Source organism: Dermacentor albipictus, chromosome 4 (assembly GCF_038994185.2).
Source record: "Dermacentor albipictus isolate Rhodes 1998 colony chromosome 4, USDA_Dalb.pri_finalv2, whole genome shotgun sequence".
NCBI lineage: Eukaryota > Metazoa > Arthropoda > Arachnida > Ixodida > Ixodidae > Dermacentor > Dermacentor albipictus.
This window is the reverse complement of record NC_091824.1, coordinates 124,010,717-124,025,206: the sequence shown is the minus strand read 5'-3', so window position 1 is coordinate 124,025,206 and position 14,490 is coordinate 124,010,717. Positions and strand designations below refer to the sequence as shown.

The window sequence follows — 14,490 nt, the reverse complement described above, 5'->3', positions numbered from 1 at the left end:
TTGGTTAAAGGAACGGTTTTTATTACACTTAGGCAGTTTTAAAATGAATAGATTCATTGCCTTTTTGGCTCATTTTCGTGGCTCTTACGTGAGTTCACGCGCAGCAGTTGCGGGGAGGGGGCGTAATGAAGGGACCGTGAGAGATAGAGATCCTTGGTTGGGAAGGAAAAAAAATTGGAGGACGCTTAAGCTTCGCCTTCAAGAGTGGAACGTGATAGCGATATCGCACCCCGTTTGCACCGCCTACTCAAACGCCCTACGCCAGCCAAACGTCGCGATCGGCACAGATAGCCGGGCCCCGACGCGCCATGAAGGCGGACACAATCATGGGGCGAGTGGCGCGCCGCGTGTCGGGACAGCGCCGTATATTGCGAGGAGGGGGCCTTCTGTGTTTGCCGCAAGGTGGCTCTGCGTGTGCGCAGAGCGCAGAAGCAATGTAGCGGAAACGTACTTCACTACTCGTGAAACGGTGACTTCTATAAGTTACATGGTCATAATTACCGATATACACCACAGTACAACTTTCTACGGCACGTTTCTAAGGCAACACCGCATTCACTAGTGGTGATTTTGACCCGTTTAGAAGGAACGAACTCGTGGCTGAGTGGTAGCGTCTCACACTCCGGAGACCCTGGTTCGATTCCCACCAGCCCATCTTGCAAGATGTTTTTTATTTATGAAGGGCCTTCTGGGATTTATCGCTCACGGCCAACGTCGCCGACGACACCGGCCTTTCTGTGACACGAGCTCCTTAACGCTGTCGCGTTAAAATTGGGGTAAGGTGCAGCGCAGTAAACTGTCTCAGTTGAGGACACCTCAACCGCGCTGCACAAGTGGGAGAGGGAATTGAAAGAGGGGTGAGGGGCACGTGAGAGGGGAGGGAAATGATTGGTCACTCGTTGGTTCCCTGAGTATATTATAGTTAGCTCGCGGCATCGTCGTCGATGGTTTGCGCACTTAATTGTTTTTCAAAACCATCATAGGCGTAACATTTTTCACGCGTGTAGGGCAGGCTAACTCCACGTGCAATCTGCAACGCGCATTTGCGCGTCAGAGCACCAGAGAAAGAAGAGCAGAAAACCATAGAGTTTCATACAATACTTATTGTATGAAACTCTATGCAGAAAACTACGATTATCTTAGCGTGTGGATAAACAATGGGGCTAGTACCTCATACACTTTAAGAACAGTTTACACCCTTTGGCGTGCCCATTCTGCCACACAACGATAATCGTCATCCGCCTTGATGCGTTTCCTTTCTTTAACGCTGCGAGCCCGGTACTTTCCAGTAACGAACGGCACGCGCGTTATCAGCATGATAGCATTGCCGACAGCCCGGTACTTTCCAGTAACGAACGGCACGCGCGTTATCAACATGATAGCATTTCCTGTCGGCAATGCTATCATGCTGATAACGCGCGTGCCGTTCGTTACTGGAAAGTACCGGGCTCGCAGCGTTAAAGAAAGGAAACGCATCAAGCAGATGACGATTATCGTTGTGTGGCAGAAGGGGCACGCTAAAGGGTGTAAGCTGATCTTAGAGTGTAGAGTTTCGAAACACTTTATATATGGAGTACCTAACGGAACATGAAAAATGCACTCTTAGAAAAATTTACACCCTTTGGGGCTTATCTTGTCCCACAACAATAATCGTCATCTGTCTTGCCCGCGTTTCCTTCCTTTAACGCTGCGAGCCCGGTACTTCCCAGTCACCACCGTGCCAGTCACGAAGGGCACGCGCGTTACCAGTGTGACGCAGCATTCTCGACAGGAAAGTAGCGAGCGCCGAGTTTTCAAGAAAGGAAACGCAAGCTAGGCAGATGACGATTATTGTTGTGGGACAAATATACACCCCAAAGGGTGCAACCGTTTTAAGAGTGTGTGTAATGACCAAGGAGGTTTTAAAAAACTGGAGATGATGTCCTAAAGGTGAAACCTACTGCCGCCATCTCACTAGGGGAGTCGATTAACGTTAGCCAATGTTTTTAGATCTAAAAACATTGACGTTAGCATTCGCCGAGAAACAGGAATAGTTTTTTTTTTCTCACTTCCAATGGCTTTCACAAGGCCAGTTTTGCCGCACAGATGCTTCTTCATGTGTCTGTATGTGTCGCTGGTTTTAGGATAAAGCTTGAATGCCTTGGCAATTAAGAGGGCATGATGTCATTCTCAGCCTATTGCAATATTTTAGCTCGAAACAAGATTCTATTATTTTTCAATTAGTCTAACATTTATATTAACTGATCAAGATCAGTTGAACTGCAACTGTTCTCCATGTAGTTCGGCACGCTTTCAAAGGTGAAGTAGGGGCGAACGCAGGCTTCACCTCTACTCGTAAGAAGCTGCGAGAGCTGCCACTTCAGAATTTTTTATAGCCCCCTTGGTAACGGCTAAAGGTTGAGAATTGCAGCTGCGATAAAAAATAGGACACTGTGCAATTACAATAGGTAGAAGGTGGTGAGAGAGATATGGAGAGGGGTGATGGTTCCAAGCTGGTCTGACTTTCGGCAATGTGGTCCTGCACATGAGATCAGAGGTTTGAGCAAGGTTGGAAATCAAGCAATCTGGGGTAGGTAGCTAGGCTTGCTTTGGGAGCACACGGAAATACATCAAATCAGGAGGGACAGGCACATTATGCGGTGCATGTGGAGAGGAGGAGGAAGCAGATGAACACATGGTACTTTTCTGTAAAGGAACTGTAAGGTTCAAAACAACGGGGCTGATTATTTTTTTTCAAAGCATTGGGGTTTGCGAACAGTGGAGGCAAAATAGACTTTAAGCGGGTAGAAATAACCAATAACCGGCCAGGTGACGTGTGCTTCCGCCCAATTTTTAAATGGTTCAGCCTTATCCATCCATCCACACTATATCCAGGTCCAGGCTCAATTTGAGCCCTGTTGGGGGCTGACCGTGTAGTACATATAGGCTACCTTGCATGTATTGGGGAAAGGGAAAGGAGGCAATTGAGATATATGCGGACACCAGAGGAGTTCATAGCGCACGCACGCACGCGCACACACACACACACACACACACACACACACACACACACACACACACACACACACACGCACACACACACACACACACACACACACACACACACACACACACACACACACACACACACACACACACACACACACACACATGCGTATATATATAGATATTATAGAAGAGTGAACTGCTCGGACTGCTCGGATAACCAACTGCTAGTTGGTTATCCGGTTAGCCTAAAAAATGCGGCTAACCGACACAACGTACCCGTAGTGTTTTCATCTCGCAAAAAGCTAGCCCAGCTTAGCCGACGCATATATTAGGCCAGAAGGTTGGCTGTCAGAAAAGGTATGCCCAACGTTTCATAACGTGTGCCACAAACGTAGTTCATGAAATTCTCCTGCCCTGCGAAAAAACATATATTGGACAGATGGGGCGTTTCGGGAATGACCGATTTAGGGCGCATGCAAAAGATATAGAAAATAACGATGGTGAACGGCTAGTAGAACACTGCGGAGCTTGCATCAATTGTATTCCACGGTTCCGAGATGTGAGGATTTTGGGTAGAGGCAGGCAGCAAACGGCAATGAAACCATGGAAGCTTTTTACATTAGAAAAGCTGATGCGAATTGTGTCAGTGACACATCTATTTTTCTGTACGAAGCCGAGCAGAAATTTCTTTCACGCTTACTCAGATACCATGTTTTTTTGCCCGAATCTACTTGGTGCCTTGTATGCGTGCATGTGCACTCGGGGTCTTGGGGATAGACCCCAAGGCTCATTATATATATATATATATATATATATATATATATATATATATATATATATATATATATATATGTGTGTGTGTGTGTGTGTGTGTGTGTGTGTGTGTGTGTGTGTGTGTGTGTGTGTGTGCGCGCGCACGAGAAGAAGGGAAGTGAATGCGGATGAGAAGATAACATGCTGCTGGTGGGATCCGAACGTAATACATGTACAACTTCCGCATTTACGCGAGCGTTGCACTAGCACTATTGTGACACGGCGACGGCTATCAAAGGGAAGCACAGGGATTGTAGCTGTAGAGGAGGACAAACGGGCTAAAAGCACGTAGGCAAGAAATTGCAGTTTCGCCCGAAAAGCGAAGCATTGATTGCGATGGCAAATTACTAAACAGCTTTAAGAAGTCAGGTTTCCCGTAAATAAGGTTCTTTGCGGTTTGATGTGTGCCATATACTAGGGCCTTCCTGTTATGCGAAACATATTACTAGTGCTCAACCCAGCTCCTCAGGCGCGGCGGTGTCGCCTTCAATACCACGTGACACCGTGACGTCACGACAGAGGAGAAACGGGGCTCCAACTCGCGCCGTCGCCTTCAAGGCTGACCACGTGACACCATGACGTCACGACAGAGGAGAAACGGGGCTCCAACTCGCGCCGTCGCTCGCGGCGTCGCGGCGGTATACAAGCAGCTGCGCTTGCCTCTGTTAGACACTCACGAGGTGAGATGCCTCCTGGAGACAGAGCTGCTCATTGGAATGAGAAGCGAAGGTTGCGACGTGCTACAGAGACTGATCTTCTAGGTGGCTTTGGCTCAACTCTTGCAAGATGGGCTGGGTGGGAATCGAACCAGGGTCTCCGGAGTGTGAGACGGAGACTCTACCACTCAGCCACGAGTACGATGCTTCAAAGCGGTTCAAAAGCGCCTCTAGTGAATGCGGTGTTGCCTTAGAAACGAGCTGTTTCTAAGGTTCAGGCGTGCGTCGCTTGCTCAGGCGCACATTTCGTTGCCGCGTCGAACGCTGCGTTGCTCGACGCTCACCGCGTCCAATGCGGGGCGCGTAGTCGCTGCGCCGTAGCCCATTGTCTTACACCCCTTGGCGGGTCGACGGGAACGCTGTCGCGTTGCACTCTTGAAGGCGAAGCAGAGTAACGCATGAGTTGTTTCTTCGTCTAGCCGAACCAAATATAGCCAAGCAACAGCAGTTCACCAGGCTAAACAGTGGTTCAACAACTAAAATAAAGGCTAGTATGCTTCGCATACTATCTATAGCCTTTAACCTGGACTTAACCTTAGCTAAGCCACAGCCATTTTTTAATGACTACATGTGATTCTACGTGACAGGCGCTTTCGTCGCAACCCGCACATGTCACGGCAGTTGTGTTTGAAACGTTCACGTTTTGTTTACTTTATTAACCCTTGAGGGTCAATGATGTAAATATACGGCGTCGCGAACGCCGTAGTATATTTACGGCGCTGTCTGTATGTTTAAAAAGCGCGCCAATTTTCTAACTTTTTTTTTCTGTCATGTGCTGCCACTATGTGGGAATACAGGGAATTTCTTTCACGCACCTCCCTCTCGGTTTTTCGTTGCATGATTTGTTTTAGCGCGAGTTCACTCTCATTCGCTACCGCTCGCGCAATGGCGTGCACGCGGCCGGGCGGCGGCTTGGGTTTTGTTTTCGCGGGCGGTTTCGCCTTCTTGCGCTTGCAAAACTGATGGCGATGTCGTTACTAATCGCTCAAGGGGCGACCGCTTGTTTCTCGCTCGTTTAGTGCTCACAGGGGTGCGCATAGGAAGGATGCCGCCGTGCATATGCGTTTCCGTTGCTTTCATTTTTTTTTTTTGACACTCGCGAAAACTAATTTCCTCTTGTTGGCGATGAGATGAAGATTAGCGGAAGTTTGTCACACGTTGTGCTTTTTTTACGGGCACACAACCACACAGTTTTCTTGAGTGCGCGCACCTACGCAGTTCGATTACGCTATGGATGTACATATGCGCTATGGATGTACATAGCGCTACATATGCGCTATGGATGCAAAACAATGCGCTAACGCATTGTGTTGTCGTCTCCCTTCCGTCCTTGTTTGCTGGCGCTAAATATGCTTTCAATTTACCAACACGCCCAACAAATGGCAATGCTACATGTTAGTGTGAGAGCAGGAACATTGAGTCTTAAGAAATATTCTCGTGTGCGCATTTTCAAAGCCTCGAACTATAACAGTGCATAAAATTTTAAATTCTTATACCTTCAGTTCCTTTTTTTATTGTCGTTATTCGTGAATGAAGAGTACATATGTACCAACGCAAAATATTTTTTTCTCACTTTACGGTCACCCTAGAAAAATTACGGCAAACTTTTTTTCGAAATAACTCCCTAAGAGGAATTGGAATATACAATAAAAAAAATCGACCCTGGGTGGTCGCATCTGGCGAAAAAAATCGACCCTGAAAGGGTTAACCTTAAAAAACCTACTTCAAGCAGGGTGGTGAAGCCAACTTTCTCTAGAATAAAAAAATAAATAATTATAGGTGTTCTGCCGATAAGTATATGATTCGGAGTGTATTTCAGATATTTATTTAATGTGCCGATTCAATCAAGCGCTTAGAAACAAGTGGCATTTTAGAAATATATATATATATATATATATATATATATATATATATATATATATATATATATATATCTCGGGAGGTAAAGGGTTAATTATATGTGAATCAAAGCAAGTAAGTCTATAGCTGCAACACAGAACATTAGTTGCCTTACTTCACTGACAAACTTAGCCACCACAACTACGAATTTTATGGTTTCACACCTACTTACCTACCTACGAAAGTGTACAAAATACATGCGTCTTTGGTAAACAGCACTCATAATGCTACACGAATTAAAATTAACCGCTAATCTAAAGAGACCAAGGTGAACGATCAGTAATTTATGAGCAGGTAGCTTCATGCCATGGCTCCTGAAACAGTATGCTGTGCCAAGAACCTTGAACAAGGGTAGTGATCGTCATGTGTGGTGACTCGGGTAAATGCATGCAGCAGTACAATACCTGCTTACCTGTTTTGCTCATGCTGAATCAACTGATTAATCGCGATTAAATCATCATCAAACTATTGGAGGCACAGGGCACTACTGGTAATAAAATCACCTCCAGCGCTTGTCGAGTGGCTACTGCAATGCTATAGTTGACCAGCCGAGGTGAGGCCGAGTTCCTCCTAAAAAAAAAAAAAAAAATGAAGCAGGCAGCACCTCCCCACCCCGACCTTAAGCACTGATTCTGTTAGGAGAAAACCCAAAGACAAAGCCATTTGGAAGAAAACTATCAATGTGTAAAAAAGCCCATGTGCAAATTCTTGGGATGTCCGTTGTAGCTAGGATATCCAAAATTTTGATGTCCCGCGGGTGTCCTGTTTGACTCCGAAACAGTGCACATACATAGGGACATGATTTGGATGTCCTACATACGAAGAGTTTTCACTGAGATCATATGAAGGGCATTCACGCAAGAGATGCTTCACTTTCTGAAGGAGGAAGTTGCACTGTTTCTCCGCCGTACGAGGTCCTGAGAACTCGCAAGCACAGGACTCGTACTCTGAAAGCTGATCACAGTATTGGATTTTGACCTGTTTCTCGCATTGCCGGGACATATCGGGGGCGTTGTTTCAGAGTCCAAGTTAGAACTAAAGTCCTAAACTTAGTCCTAAAAGTAGTACGTCTAAGTGTTCAAAGCTTGATCCGTGGCGCTTATGAAGAAACAAAAAATAGAAATCGCATTGCCTGGAGAAGGTAGGCCATAAGTATGGAGTGAAGACAGTACTTTCAGCACCGTCCAAGCTTTCGAAAGTTAGCACCCTCGTAAGGAAAAAAAAAAAGAAGGCACCCACCTGTCCAAGTGAAGCATGCAAGTGCTGTGTCCAGAATAGAAACCATGCCAAGTGGGAAGAGTACATGTGGAAAATCGTACATCGGGGAAAGTGGGAGATACATTAACATCAGATTAAGAGAGCAGGAGCAATCTCTTTCTGGGACGTCAAGATTGTTTTTGCCAGCGCATTGCTCAGGATGTGGGTGCGAGCCAGAATACGCGAACGCCGTGGTTTTTTTTTTCTTTTTTTGCAAACGAGAGAAGATTCATATACGGCGCATGACCATCGATGTAGTCATATATCCGGAGTATGGAACACGGCTGCGTTATAGCCATTATTCAATTAATCTGTCAAACAGGGAATGCGTTTATTTATGCTCCACGCGTAACACAAGCAGACGAGTGATGCTATTTACGTGTACCTGTATCGATTTGTAATCGCGATTGTAACAGGGCACTCTGGCTGTACCCTGTACGGTCTATAACGGGTGCTTTCTTTTTAGACCATATATGCAGAATTCTTTAGACATCACCTGTGGCAAATAGCTTAATTAATTGTAGTCATCAAGCTGGATTACTCACAAGGGGGCATTACTTGCACAAGAAACGGAGATGCATACTTGGCTAATTAACAATATGCATTTATTGACTTTATAAGTACTTACTTTACAGCACTTATTGTCATTTACGAATTGTAGCCGGTGAGTTCAAAAGATGTGTCCACTTAGGACGAATTTTCAAGGTGACACCAGTTTCGAGATATTCATTCTCAATGTATGTGACTAAATTCACGGACACTCCAGTTGATTTTGTGCTTCACTGCATAAATCGGCCGGTTTGGTAAAAATTAGGTGGAACGACAGTGCATTGTTTGCCGCAGGTTTCGCGGCGCATGTCTCGAAACCCGTGTGAATTTTAGAGTTCGCTTCAGCCCAACTTTGCAAACTGCAGGAAGTGCAGTGCAAAAGTGACTTTGCGAGCAATCGAAAACCATCTTTTTTGAAGGGTTTTTAGAACTGGAAGAGCTACCGTGGTTTCGAAGGCTGGCACAGTGTAATTCAACTCCTGAAGTTATTTCCTCGATTGTACACGTAGCAGCGCTGCAATCGCCGTTTAAATTTTCGCTGAAGCTCCTCCCCCACCTCGCGCGCCAAGCGCAGCGGCAACAGACGGGGCGCGAGGATGACGTCAATACAGGGGTCACGTGAGCGCTCTATTCGAATCACGCACCCCGCCGATACTTAAGATGACGTCATGATCGTCTTCACCATCAGAGCCCGTCAAGAGACGCGCGGCGTCTCCCACACGCTGCGGCTTGTTTTTGCTAAATAAAGCGAGTCGCGGTAATTTCTGGCCTGTTAAACGATGATTTTCGTATTCAGGGGGTGAAAAGTTGTAATAATTCACTGAAGGTTCACTTTTTTTTAAAAAGTGTTCAGCTGCCCTTTAAGGGAGGTGAGTAGGTAGAAAAAATTATGTGCATGTTGAACTCTTACCTTTCTGTAAATAAATTGCAAAACAAAAGGCGTAGGTAATTTCTTACTATATATATATATATATATATATATATATATATATATATATATATATATATATATATATATATATATATATATATATATATATATATATATATATATATATATTTGTATTTGTATATACTGGGTATATGTATAAACCGCCCCACTTCGCTAGGGCAGTTTGTCTTTTGGTCTACTCGCATTTAATGGCCATCGACACAGCCCAATTAAGGCTTCAGCGGGCACCAATATGTGTATATACACCAGAGCCTACCGCGGCGTTTTCTATAGTGTGTATGCCTTCTTGTATGCCTGCACTTTCACTTTTATCTCTCTCTCTCTCTCTCTCTTCACGATGTTCTCTCGCCTGCAGTCCACATCACGCGTCTTAAGAGCGTAAAGGTAAAGACAACGTACTTCGCAATTATAGCATAAGCCGATGATGGCACGGGCTAGTGACGAGATGAGGAACTGTGGCGTCCACAGGCCCCCACCGTGACAGGCCTCGCCGGCCCTCGAAGCGTCGGTTGCGGTGCCAGGACGTGCGACGGGACTGGCGCGACACAACCACAGCCTCCATCGCACCACGGCTGCACCTCTCGAGTGTGTGTCGTTAATTGCAAGGCGATGCGTCTGCCCTAATTAATGACGCTGCGCTTATCATGCGCGACCCTTGCCCAAAGGAATGCTCGTTGTACAGACAGTCTGGGCAAGCAGCCTGGGAAAGAGACAAAGTAGCAGGGTGTGGCGGGGAACTTTATCTCCCTGGACACTTTAGCGCAAGCCCGCAAAAATTCCCGTAGCAGCTCTATCTCGCACCAAAGAAAAGAGTAGTCACTGAAGTAGTGACAAGCATAAGGATTTGAGGCATTTTCTTCGTACGCGGCATCGACATACACGTACATCCGATATTGGTGATAAAGGTACAGCAAAGGAAGGTGAAAAAATGAAGTAGGCGCCACTCAGAAGATGTGGGAACTACGACAGAGCCCTGATCGTTCCCTCCACTCCCCCTCTGCTTTGTGTTTCTTTCTATGACTAATTTTTGTTCTCCCATATAATAAAATGCGGTTCTTCGTAGTACTCAAGCCATACCGATGGGCTAAATACATTTTTTAAAGAGCCAGAAATTAGTCCAACCAATATATTTACCATTACCAGTAACTTAATCGGGAAAGCATGCCGAGTCCTGGTTGCAATCGCATATATACTCGGATAAGATCGCTGCAGAATGGAGAGAGAATAAGTTCCACATTCACTCGAGCTGTGCATTGAGAGAGAGAGAGAGAGAGAGGAACGCAAGACAGTAAAGACTTGTTTAACAGACGTTTGTGTAGTTAGCTGCCCTAAACATGAGCGGGGATGGCGGGGAAGGGGTGTTATATTGGAGTGAGAGAGCGAGAGGTGGGGGGGCGAGAAAGAGGAAGGGATCTCGTGTGCCTTGCTGGGTTTAAGAGCGTTGAGGCCAGGCTCAAAGGAGCTTAGCTTCGGTAAACAGCTGATTGTCCCGCCTTCAAAAGGCACACGGGAGACTATGGCGTTGGTCTTCTGAACGTGAACCGCCGAATAAGACGTTATATACGGAGCAGACGATCTCTTCCACATCCTTTCGTTTGCGGTCCAGATTAACGCTACACTTAACCGAGGGGAGACTCGAGTAAGCAGATATTAGGCGGTTCCCACTGCGTGTTCTTGGGAAAGCGAGAATTCAAGCTAACGGTCCTCGCACACCTCTGAGATGCGGATGCCCTTGTAAACATGTTTCATGGTGTCTCAGTGTTGTATAAAAAAAAGAAATAAAATAAAAAAACGATTGAACATTTCTTTCTTAGCAATTTTGCCATATTCAATGATAATTGAACATGCCTATGATTATTTTGTTGGTATGTAAAGTGTCTCATGGCATTTCGGAGAGAGAGAGAGAATAAACATTTTTATTGGTTGAATGCAGCTTTGGAGAGGCGTCCTCATTCCAGAATGCCTTGAGCTCGGGCCGCGTCCTGGACCCTCGCAATCAGCCGTTGCTGATCCTCGAGGTCGGAGCTGGCCAAGGCTCTCTCCCTGCATTTCGGAGCTCTATGAAGAAGAACAAAAAACATACCCGCGTTGACAATTATTTTTTTTTTCGGTGAATCGTGCAGTATACATTGAAATTGTCATGGCTATAAACGTTTCGTTGATTAGACACGCAGCTACTTCATTACCTACATTATTTGCGTACAGTTCTGAACCCAAAATGAAAGGTTGTTTTACCCTGCGCTAAACTGGCACCCATGCTAAGCAGCTGCCTTCCTTGGCCACAGACATCGAACCGACGACAACTCGTGCTTAGCACGAGATGGCCATAGCTCAATGAGGCCACTGTTGAGAGGTCGTCGCGCAAAGTAAAAATAAAACAATACTTAAATAAAGTTATGAAAAAAAATTGGAAGTAAAGAAAATTAACTCTACATACCATCGACCATACCAACGCGAAGGAAGCAGGTGGTAGGATCAGATGCACTAATCTTTGGTAAATGAAGTGTTCAACAAGGAATCGAAATATATTTAAAAGTGTTATTTGTGATTAGGTGCTTTGTAGAATAATTTTGTCATAATATTTCTTGCGGTTATGAAATCTTCATGCGTGTGATTTTCTCGTCCCAAATCGTTCGCGATGTCTTTTCGCTGAGTCATTCAGAGTAGAGGAAGAGCGGCTTTCTATTAACTGAGCTCTTCGTTCTCCGCCTCTCTATTACGTTGCCAACAAAGACAGGATGCCAGCGTTTTGGGACACCAATATCCGGAAAAAGCTCAAGCGGCGCAAGTCGGGTGGCTGTGTCGCTTCTCAGCTTCATGTCGAGGGTTCAGTCACAGCCGCGGCAGTCGCACTCCGATAACGGCCGAAATGCAAAAACGCTCGTGTACTTAGTTTTAGATGCGCGTGAAAGAACACCAGGTGGTAAAAATTAGCCCGTTAGTGCCCCTGCTACGGCGTGTCTCATAATAAGATAGTGTTGTTCGGGCAAGCAATTGGAGGCCTAGAATTTCAATTTCTATTTTTCGGGGAGAAACGGTGCGGCAGGAGCAGACGACGACGTGTGCAGACAACTCGCAACATGTCGCGACGCGCGCTCACGAGTTGCAAGTCATGCTCGCTGCCGGAGCCCAACACGAATGCGAAGGCGGCCACGGCATTTATGACGGAACCGCGAAGATTCCGTCGACGGGTTATAATATCGGTAAAACTACGGCGACAACGCTTGCACCATTCTGTGTCGAAGAACCCAGTGGAAGCATGTGGAAGCTTCTAGAACATTCCGAGTTCGGCAACTGTACGCAGGTTGCAACTTTTTTTTTATCCTTTGTTTTTACCATCACCCTCGCGCCGATCACGGTGATAACAGCGGCACGGCGGCTAGCGAGCCGGTGACGTAGTTCGACATTAGACCAATGAGACAAGAAAGGAAATTGACCGGGCGTATCAACGCCTTCGCCGAAGAGCTTGGCATCGCGGTCGTCGTGGGCATATAGAGAGCATCCGATGGCTTGGGTCGCCATTTTGCCTTTTCTGTCCACTTCGGCGTGCCTCGTCTCGGCTGCCTTCTGCGTCGCACGGTACCTCGAGCCCCTGCTGGTCTTAATTACGCGCTAACAGTGGCAGCGCTTGTCGAAGTTGCATGCTGCGCACCTTCCCGCCTTCGGCCGACTCTGGAAGCACTGGCTTGAAGCCCCGGGCCTGCAAAACGTGAAGCACGCCTCGAGAGACTTGTAGCCTGACCCGCCTGCCGCCTCGGAAATTCCTGGCCCGCCTTTCGAGCTCCCGGAGTGTAAGTGACCGCCAGCCGGCATAACTACGTTACGCGAACGACACTCCGGTCGAGCCAGCGCAGCGTATAAGTCGCAAGTCGTTCCTGCTCGTTATTTTGTTTGTGCGCGTTCCCACCCCCCGACGGCGCCTGGACTATTGAACTGTGGATGAACTCTGAGCGTGGCCACCAACCCCAGGACCTGCGCGGCAACCCCTCGTCACGTCGAGCGTCGTCTCTACGAGCTTCGCATCGAGCGTCCTAAACGCTCAAAAGGCCTGTGTGTGCACTTTGTGCATTTTTTCTAGATGGTCTAGCTGGCGAGGGTGGCGCACGCCTTAGAGAAGTTAACTGTTTGTTCAGTTGCACTAGCTAGCGCTCACTGAGATGTATAGCTATATGGCAAAATAACGCAAAGTTAGTTTTGTTGCTTAGCTGTAAGCCCGAGGTTTCGTGGGCATGGCATGCGGCCACACGGGTCTTCTCCGTGCCGGAATCGAAGAGGACGGGCCACGTGTCCGGGGTGGCGGCGTATAGCTTCAGGTTTAGCTGACACACAGCTTAGCTCACACTAGGCAGGCTATAGCTGATAGCCGTCCTCTTACGACTGCGTCAGGGACATGGACCCATCCGAATGGCCTTGCGACCCGACCCCACTATTTCGTGACAAGGTAGCCCGCGCGCGTCAGTGCTATCGAGCGAAATTGTGGTATGACGAGAGCAAATGGCGTTCGGAAATAACCTCGCCAGCTATTAGGCATTAACCCGCTCTACGCAGCCCCTCGACGCCGGACGTGGCCTGCTGTTTTTGTCGGAGCTGGGCCGGGCAGCAGCTACAGTAAGCGGCCTGTTTCGTTGCCGTTGTTGCTGTTCGTTTTTCGATGTGGGCTTACTGTCCTCGCTATTTTCCAGAGCATCACTCGTACCGCGCACGGCCTACAGTGTTCCCTCGTCGGTGTGGCCTTGTGGCCCTTGACCGGGTAAATACCGCGTACAGATGAACAGTAGTACTACATCTGTGTTCTCGAGTGCTTAAAAAACCTCGTTGTCGTTTCAGGATCCCGAGGTCCGCTTTCCAGATTGCGGACCACGAGTCGGAAGGATATCCAGTGTGCTGCTCCATGTTTGCCATCCTCCCAGCGTCCCCCACCGGAGATGGCCTTGAGAACCTCTTACCGTGGCTGACCGCCTTGGCTCCTTTGCATTTCCACGTCAATGGCGTCCTTCTGCTACGGGGGACTTCGCTTGCTACTACTGGTAAATATCGCTTAAGCACGATTCGTACTATCGCTGTGTCCTATTATTATGATTATTATTATTGTTATTAATATGGTTGTTAGTGCTTTTTCCAATACTGCCGCTCTTGACTCGGAGCACAGCAGGTGGGACTACTTCAGGCACAAAGGCCCTTAGTAGGAGCTGCAGCGTGTGGCCGCTTTGCCAGCTGCTCGCATGTCGTAGGTGATACTGAACGCCATAGCGCATAAAAAATAAATTACTTGGCTCCCACGCGCTGTTCGAATCCATGTAAGCGAAGCTTTCTGTA

The 14,490-nt window shown here is 47.1% G+C and overlaps 1 long non-coding RNA gene across 3 annotated transcripts in view; it reads left to right on the top strand.

The window, feature by feature from the left end:
- Positions 1-12,185: 12,185 nt before the first annotated feature.
- The window catches only part of LOC135899562 (uncharacterized), a 54,012-nt gene continuing 51,707 nt past the window's right edge, over positions 12,186-14,490 (top strand). The window contains exons 1-4 of one of the 3 annotated variants that reach the window (XR_011514082.1): positions 12,186-13,224; positions 13,723-13,782; positions 13,857-13,924; positions 14,002-14,201. This is a non-coding gene — a long non-coding RNA (uncharacterized lncRNA). The other 2 variants (XR_010563644.2, XR_010563643.2) reach the window with 2 other exon arrangements.